Genomic DNA, 9,914 nt, shown 5'->3' with positions numbered 1-9,914 from the left:
TTGATTGCCTCGAAGATAATATGTTCCGCAAGGATATGAGTATAACCAATATGGAAAAAGTTAAAAAAAAAATTAAGAGGAGGAAGTAGTGCCAACCTCATCCTTTAGAAATAAGGAAAGATGTTTCAAGACAAAAATCTTTTCCTCTCCTCACTAAAGATTCTTGGCCTGTTCAGTTCTCATCTCAAGAGCATGGCTGCAGAACATCAGATTCACTAGTTCTTGTTCCTTCCAAGCGCCCGCCCCCCACCCATGCTTATCTGAATATATAAGCCTGCCCTTTGCTCAGATTTATGGGTCGGGCCAGAGCTGTGTGTATTTACAGTGTTCTGACCTGAAGACCCTGGGCTGAAGGAGAAGAGGAGGAAACCAGGCCCATTCCATAAACAGAGACAGATATGAGGGGGAGGTGGAAGGCCTTGCTAGCACTTAACATTTTTAACTATTTGGCCAAGCTTAAGAATTAGTGATTAGATTAGAGCAAAAGTAGAATGAGTGGGGGGAGTAAACTGTATTTTTGCTGGTTACTGGGAGGGCCTAGTTTGGGGGATGGGAGTGGGGTTAAATGTAATGTGGACGGTCTGAGAGAAAATTGATAACTCAGATGCAGAGGGAGCTATAAAATGCTTTGGGAAGGCAGAGGGTGTACAAAGAGGAGGATATAAACTGCCTTCAATAAGTTGGAAATTTTCTCCAACCACAACTTGCATTTCTTGTGTGAAGCAGGACTGCTTGCATTCTTTAAACTGTAAAGGGTCATCGAAGAAAAATCTCCTGCTCCATGCTTAAATGAGAACACATTGCCATAGATTACCAAAACCTAATCAATTGTGAGTTGAAATATTTTTCTCAGGGTCTGGTGGCCACTTGAAAGCAATTCCATTTTCAAACAGGAGTGCTTGGTAAAAGGGACCACCCCCATGCAGAGCTCTGGTCCACGTACCAGTTCAAATGGGAAAGAGCATGCAATGGACTCTAAGCAGTGCTCGGCACCCAAAAACTGAACCGCACACCCCCAGGGCGACATCTTTACCCATGAACCAAATGTGAAAGTACAACTTCTGTCTGGGCCATTCTCAAATAATCTACTTGCTGGAAAAACTTGAGTGCATGCAGAAAAACTGATTTACTGACTGACTAAATTAGAAATAATCTGGCATCCATAAGTAAAGTCTACAATATTCACTGGAGACCTCCAAAGCAAACTGGGACAACACAGTAAGTGACTCATCCACAAATCAATTTACATTGCAACAGAGCAGAGAGCTGTGGTGTATGTGATTTAACCCATGATTGGAGAATGTGTGAAATACCATGGAATGGTTTTCTTTTGCTTATTTTAATATCAAGCAATCAGGTTCATATGATGTTCCCTGTTAGAGCATCTGCTAGAATGATATTGCTTGACTGGACTATTTTCTTTTCTAAGGTATGCTCTGGATCCTGAAGAGTATTCTTACTATTCTAAATGGGTTTGTGTGACTTGGATTAAACTAGCACTAACAGTTGCATGAGAACACATGTGTGCTTAGCACTGGTTGTGGCACTTCATAGATGTTCATTTGTTTCTGAGGATTACATTATTATTAAAGTCATGAGTTGGAAATAAAAAAGAAAATTGACTCTACAACCGAACTTTGAAAAATTGTATGATCCAAAAATATGCTGAAATGTATATTTTCTACTTATGTTTGGCATTTTCTGTTCAAAATTAAAATTCAAAGCAGTAGAGCTAAAGAAGGCATTTGAATTATTCTGTCGGTGCAGACTGAGTATACAGAAGTGAAAACTTGGGCCAAAGGTGATGAATGGGAAGCAGCTATCCTAACCAGGTTGCATTTCTAAAGTCAAATGAAATACGTGATATTCTAGAAAACCAACTTTTTATTACTATCATTTTTTAACTTTCCCCTAAAATAACACAACTTCTGCTTTGTCAATAATGCATGCTCAAAACAGATGCAAGCGCATGATGAGGATTTGGGAGGAATTCGGGGACTACTCCATCACAGCTAAAATGCTTTTCTGTGTCATTTCTGTTGAGATCCATTTGCCTGGCGAAATCATTTTTTTCTCTAATATGGTGTGGATCGCAGCAACAGTTCAGATGCAACCATTTAGGAGCAGAGGCCTAACTCAGTATGCCAGAAAAAAAAAAAACCATGCACCACAAAGAGCATTGAGATGAATGGCTCTATTTTATGAGCCATAAAAGTTTTATTCATCTTGACACTGAAACAGGTTTAGGCAGTGAGTTGACACGCCTTAAATAAATAAGTGGAATTAATTCCCCAGCCCTTGAAACAATAGCAGCATGCATGGAGCACGGAGAAATGCCCCATTGTTTCCTGTGGCTGCCTGATATTGATATTATTTGTGTTTTCTGTGCTGCTGCCTCAGGGGCCTGGTTGATCCACTTCAGATTCATCCCCTGTTTTATTAGAGGTTGAAAAAGGTTCAAGACCTGTTTGTACCACAGCTCCCACCGACAGCTAAGGAACCAGTTTGGCGTCTGGTTTGTCTGTTGTTTTACTGCTGACCTTCAAATCAACTTTAACCCCTGACCTCCAGAGGCATCTATCATGACAAGAGGCTGTTTAACACAAATGGTGCCCATTTATAGGGGAAGAGACTCAGAAGATTTCCTTTTTATGAAGAATTTAGTTTTTCACCCCTCTTTTCTCAGTCACCACAGGTGAAATCTCTCTCAGCAGCTGGCTTATGAAATAATGGGAAGGGAGGCCTTAATGAGCAGAAAGCACCCTCAGCTGGAGATAAATATATGCAAATGAGATGCACAAACAAAGGAGCCTGGACAGAGAAATATCTGCAATTCCAGCAAAATGCTGCCTGCAGCTCGAAGATGAACAGCTTTGATAAAATGGTAACAAAAAGCACCTTTTTATTCTCCAGCGTGTTTTACATTGCAATAGGCCATTGTCATTGCAAGCCAGTGGAGCATGCAGGGGTTTTCTGCACTGTTTCAGAAAACTGTTTAAACATTTGTTTTAAGGCATTCATGAAATATAATCAATGGACTGCTTCTGTGTTGTTGTCATTTTTTTTTTTTTCCTGAGTGTGTTTTAGATGTGACTGTCCTTCTTTTACCTGTTGGTCTTTTCATAGTTTCATAGGCCTGTCTCTTTTGGTGACTGTTTCTTCCACAGACCAGAATGATTTTTTTTTTTAAATTTCAGTGAAAAGAGATTTCAAGTTAATAACTAGTAGGAATCCGCTTTGAGCCACCACAGAGCAACACCCAAACAACTAGTGTTAATGATGGCAATCAAGTGTGTAGAGCTAATTCAGAGATAGGCATGTAACATGCTGATTTTAATAAGCTTTAAAAAGGCAATCTCTAACTTTTAAAAGTCTCCTTTTAATTCAACCGTCCTTGGTTCATATGATACCAAAACAAACAAAACCATTAAAATATGTTTTCAATATATAGCCACAGTGTTATTTGATGGTATTTGCAATTAGCATTGTGTTGGGAAAATATTGATTTGATGAGCTTTAAAAAATGGAAAAGCTAAATTCATTAACCTATTTGTGGGGGGAGTGGGATAGAAACTTTTTTTTTTTTCTCTTCAAAGGAATTAAGCCCCAGTCCCAGTGTCTTGCCGGAAGACAGGCTGGACCCAGGACAGAGAAACTGCTGCACGTGAACATGGGTATGATGCTTAGGTTAATAATCAAAGCAGTTAAGGTGAGAGATGTAACACTAGACACTTCACATGTATCCAAATACCATCACTCTAAAAGCTCTGCAATATTTGGTTCTCTCATTTATAATCCAATCTTCACATTCTGAGTAAAGATGAACAGTCCTTTACTTAAATTATTTCATCTTGGTTGCCTGGATTGGAGCAGAGACATTTCTTCTGAGTACTGTGGAGCTTTCACATTTTATGTGCATTTCATCAGGCAAATGTCAAATTTGCTAATAACAAGAAAATCTCCTCATTTTTAATCATGCCACTCCTGTTGCATGGGTTGGGGGTGGGGGGAGGAGGGAGTGGAGGAGGAAATAGAAAGCACTGAGCAGTCTGACCAAAGAGCAGAAGGAGAAAATGTTTCTTTGGGTTTGGAAACGACACATGCTTGGTTATCTCCATGCCTGCATCAGCACATCATTAAATTCAGAAATTCAGGAGTTAACAGAAACTTGGTTCTATTAGAGATGCTTTTGCCAGCCCAGGTTTGAGGCAGCATAATTACGCTCAACTGCTGTTGTCTGGAAAGGGCAAACAGCATCTTAGGCACAGAACAATGAAATCACAGCTGAGATTTAGGTTAGCAAAAGCCGGCTTCTCTAGGCTTTTATGATTCATTATTTCCCATTAAATACAGTATTAGAAGTGTACACTAGATAGCTCATGGTTGCTGCTCTCGGAGCACATTATCTATATTACACAGGTCTGGGGAGCAGAATTAGAAAACTTTGGGGGAATGAGCAATATGTGTTTGCTGATAGAAGTACCATATGGCTCATCTTCTTCAATTGCTTTCATTGCGACTCTGATGCTGGAGAAATTAAAGTTTTATTTGATGTGGCACAGCTTAATGAACTGTCTTCTGTTAGGAAAATTGAATATGTTTCCTGTTATTTGAGCACAGAGCCTCCATGGTTTGGCTGATGAGGGATGCATTATGTATTGTTTATTTAGCATTTGGAAAACAAAAGCAAGATATTGAAGGTAAAATTGATTACTGCTGGATTGCATTATATAATCAAGTTTTATCCTTTTAAATTTCCCTTTACAATCCTTTGTTAATGTTTTAATATGAGATTGTTCCAGGTTTTTGTCCTTCTGAAGTACAAAGAGCTTGTTTTTTTTTTCCCTCAAGATACCTTTATTTGTAAACAAGTCACATGAAACTTGAAACCTAGTATTGCTATATTTATAGAGTTTGAAGAACGATATTTGGGAAAGATGAATATAATTCAATTTGTGTGACTCTAATGGCAAAACTTCCAAGTGAGTCCCCAGTCAGCTTTGAGAGAATCTAACATTTGCTAGCTGAAAGTGGAATGTCATTTTCTTTTGTTTGAAATAGACCACTTAAGAACCACTTCCTCCTTATGAGAAGGAAGAAATTTTTGATATTAGGAAATACAAACCTCAAAATATCAAATTTTAGATTTTCAAGTTAGTTGTCAGTGAATGAAAAGTTGGACTCAACCTGTGAATTTTTTAAAAATGAAGTGTACATTCCATGAATTTGATATTTTACTAAATATGATTAGAGAAAACATAACCAAAAATACACTTACATGATGAGAAAACTGAATGTCATCCATGTGAATGTTCTCTACTCCCTGAAGAATCTACAAAGATACACATCGAGCATTTTGTTTAATTTCCCCTTTTTTGTTCTGGATCTGATTGTGCTTTAGACATAAAATCTGAATGATCTCTAAAAAGACTGAAAGTAAGATCATCTAATCATTGTGTTTCTTTCATTTTTTCAGTGAGAAATATTCCTCCCATGGGCTGGTGACTCAGACACAGATCCGCAACAAGCAACTAGGATAAAAAATAGTTAAAATGAATCAACATTTATCTGGAATATACAGTCCTGACCTTAAAAAAAAGTCATTTATCTTCTGTGTCCTGTGATGTTTTGAGGATTCTGGCAAATATGGCAGTTAAACAAACTTCTCTCATAATCTAAATACTGTCTGTTCAAGAGAGGCTTCCAATGTTTATAGCCCATAAGTAAAGGGAAAAAAAAAAAAAAACCTGGTATTTAACCAAGAATAGTGCTCTTGAAAATGTCTTCGAACAAAGTGTTTAAGCAAAACTTTGGCCACGGATATTTTCAATTCCTCATTCTTCTTCTGATTCCTTTTTTCAATGAGCTGTTTTCATATGCCATCATTTCACTCCTTGAAATTAACGAATTCATTTCAAAAAATGAACGCCTGGCTAGTGACCTGGTCATACAAACTTCCTTGAGAAACAGTTGAGAAGAAAACATCACATTTTTATGAACCCCATCTCCTGCCAGGGGCCTCGGAGGAGGAACACCATTATGCATTGTTATCAGCGTGGTGTAATTTGACTGTTGACAAAGTATCCGTGGCAGTGAGAATGAGCGCAGTTAGAAGTGTGGCGGATTGTAATCAAGAAGATGCTTAGCTGTGCAACACTGCATCTTGAGCAGATTTGAATCAACATTGCCTTAAGGGGACACACACACACCAAAAGGAAAAAAATCCATTAATTTTTAGAGGGAAAATTAGAGTGGCACTTGATGAAGTGAAATTTGACATGCGTTAATTGCTCTGCAGCTCCCCTAATTAGAGATTTTCAAATTCTTTTACTGCTGTCACCATGATGGCACATTGTCTTGCTGGACAAATAGTGAAACTGCAAATTCGTTTGATCAGGAAGTTTTACGGAGGAAGATGGGACTGTATCCTTGAGCCCACTTCCAAAAGGTGGACAGCTGGAGAGCAAGGAGGAGTTCTCAGCTCTACCTTCAGCACAGATAAAAATATGCTTATTACAATAGTTTCAGTCTGAGACTTAATGTAAAGGAAGCAGGTGCTGATGCGATTTCCTTAAACAGATGGAAATGTTCCTCTGGTACTCGTGCCTCTGTTTCCAGTGAAATATTTCAGGTGGAACAAAAAGTCAGCAAGATGCTACATTACATACACATTCTCACATTTCTACTTATATTCTTCAGAAATTGGAGAGAGGCAGATTTTGAAAGGCTGTGTCATGTTTTTCCCAGGTCTGAAGTCAGAGGCAAACAGCACTTTTGATCCCCTTCTTAATCTTAGAGTAATTATACTGCTGTTTGGCCCCCAGCATGGCATCAAATATGACACCATAATAATTTTGGTTTCCCTTTTCAACCCCTCTTGTCTAGCCCTTGAACCTCTCTTAATTCATTAACATATTGAATTTTTTCAATTTTCCATTTTCTTGCAATAACAATATTAATGCTGGGGTGAAAGCTTGATTGGAGCTAAATTACTTGTTACCTGCTGGCATTTATTTATATGGCATTGAATTATAAAGCTTTGCTATTGTCATGCCTTGGGCGAATTGTTTATGACGCCAGTAATAGGAGTAATTGTTATTGTTGAAATTACCTGTCAGCTACCCATAGCACTGGCCCTTGTCCCACTGACAAATAGTGACAGGGGAGAGGTATCCTCCATGCGTCCCCCTGATGGTTTCTCCTCTGATAATAAGAAGTGCAGGGCCTCTGATAATTTGCCTGTCACTGTTGAGTGCAGCTCAGAGAGAGTTGGCCAAATTGTTGTCATTCACTTTGACAAAGACAGCAAAATGCTCCTGTGCAGGAGGAGGATTATCAAAATAAATGAAATCGCTTACACCCCCTTTGTTTGTTTGGCTCAAGAATTGCCTGGCTTTGTATGAGGTTGTGAAATTAGGGTCCAGTTCTTCTGGGTATACTGCTGTTCATTCTAAGACGAGGATCCCAGACAAGAGAGGCATTTTATAAGACCCACTGTTTTGCAATTTACATAGGTCATAAAAAAATTATATTCTGATATAGAGTCAGTAACATTGTAACAAGAAGTCTAAACATATGGTTGGATACCTTAGTTTAAAGCATATGTAATATTCACATCTTTTTCTCTTCTGCCTTCCTTTAATCCCTCTTTTTTTTTTCTTTTTTGACCCACTCAGGCATTCAAATTCAATAGACTTTCAAGAAATGCACACATTTCCTGGTTGCAATCAGGTTTCCTTTAAAAGTGTGGAAATCTGCATCTCTGACTCTTAAAGCCTTAAAAGATTACCCAGTCAAATTTAGGATTATTATTTCAAATGGCTGCTTCCTTTCCATAAGTTATCTTTTATTTATATAATATCTTCATGTGTAAAGAGAGAAATGAAACGTAGTTCCAGGTATGAAGCATCAATTATCACAGGCTAACAGAGGAAGCAAACTGACTCTGTTATTGCCAGAGCTCAAATATAAATATTTGCATTTTAAAACCCCTTGGTTGCAGCCTGTGAACCTGTCATAGAGGAGAGAAGGGGAGTGGAGAAGGGGGGATGATGTCCAGGGGTCTCCACATCTGAAAGAAATGGGCTTTAAAGTAATCAAACCTCTGCTCTTGTAAAAACCAAAATCATTCTCACCATTTCACAAAAGGCATCATTTCACGCTAGGAAAATTCTAATTTTTAAGGGGCCTGTGAGGTTACTGCTCATAGGTCTTCTTGACAAGTGCTTGTCTTTATGAAAAGTTGCAGAGAAGAAAAAAAATAACTAGGATAAATGTAAAATATTGGCTCCTTATAGGATAGTAATCAGCTGTTTATTGGTCTCTACCAGACAAGTAATGACCAAGCCCAGTGTTAAGTGCCAGCAACATCGCCCTGAGCCCTTCCCTCCTAACACCAGCCATTATCTGATTAAAGAACCTCCAAAGAAGTCACTATTGCATAATTTTATGGGCCTTAACAGCAAGCAGGTTGGCTGGCAGGAAAACTACCTAGGAGGGTTGATAAACCAACAGTGAAACATGATTTTATTTATTCCACTCACACCTTGCTCTCTGAAAGGGTTTCTGAGTATCTCAGACATTGGTGACCACAGAAGACAACTAAAATTGTTCAAATAGGAATTGCATGAAAGGTGAAGGAGCCAGACAGGGAGAGGCAAGAAAAGTAAAATTATCTAGCCCTTAAAATTTTTCATGAGCTGCACAGTTTGCAGTAATTAACAGCATCATTACAGGCAACTAGACCTTGTCTTTGGTGTTTGGTATTTCAAGCAGGTAAGTTTCTAGCAGTGCTAAAATCATACATGCAATGATATGATGATAGGAATAAAGTGTTTCTAGTTCTTAAAAATGCTGTAGCCTTCTAAAGGCAACCATTCGCTGGTTAACTGTGCTGAATGTCTCTGATTAACAAGTGGAAGGCAGCGACATAATTAAGAGGTTATCTGTAGTCATAAAAATGCTCAAACCTGTCTTGGAATGTGATCCCTTTAACAGATAATTTTTAAGAATGTAGCATGTCCTCGCTTTCTCTGTCGAGACCCACGTTAGTGATCCCAGGAGGGAAAATAAACATACGTTTTTAAATGAAGATATTTAAAATGTACCCCATATTTCAGTGTATGGCTGTAACCTGGTCTTTTTTATGTTCTTCCTATAAAACCTAAATTAAGCCTCTTAGGAGTGGTTTTGCTGTAGGTTTCATCTAAAAACACAATACGTTTTAAATGATTCCAGTACTTGAGTACACGTTAACATGTAATCTCTAATGTGTGTTCGCGCCCGTCCTCTTCCAGACAGCAGCTCTTCTAAAGGAATGAAGCTTCTTTAAAATTTAGCTTCATTTGAAATGGAAACTTTTAACAAATAGTAATTGCTCCTGTAGCTCTATTGATGAAGTGACTGGCAGCAAATCTTTCCTCCTCTCTCTCCCTCTCTCTCTCTCTCCCCTCTGTAACATTTTGAAACACCCATCAGTGTCAAAGGAAACTGCACACATCTCCTTTGCTGCTCTAAATAAGGCTCAGCAATGTTAAGAAAAATGTCAGAAAAAGCTCAGTGGATTAAAGTAACATTTCTGCACCATGTCACCGAGAATGGCAGGGCAGACTGGTCTGCATAATTCTGAAAGATATTTTGTGTAAAATGCTTACTCTATAAACGGAATGAAATTTTATTTGGAATGATTTAAGGTTGTATTTGATCACCTACAACATTCAGTTGTTTTTCCAAATCTCCTTAATACACCTTTGGTATATATTTCTAAAATTAGAACAATAATACACTCTTCTCTTTGTAGAATGTTTCTCCACCCGTGTACAGCGTTAAAATACATTGTGGACTCTTCAATGCATTTTTCTTTTCTTTTCTTTCTAAAATTCCTGGGATGTTCTTTCAGTGAAAGCAGTAAAAAC

The sequence above is a fragment of the Odocoileus virginianus genome, chromosome 2 (assembly GCF_023699985.2).
Source record: "Odocoileus virginianus isolate 20LAN1187 ecotype Illinois chromosome 2, Ovbor_1.2, whole genome shotgun sequence".
In the NCBI taxonomy this organism is placed as follows: Eukaryota; Metazoa; Chordata; class Mammalia; order Artiodactyla; family Cervidae; genus Odocoileus; species Odocoileus virginianus.
Note: the sequence above shows the minus strand (reverse complement) of the source record.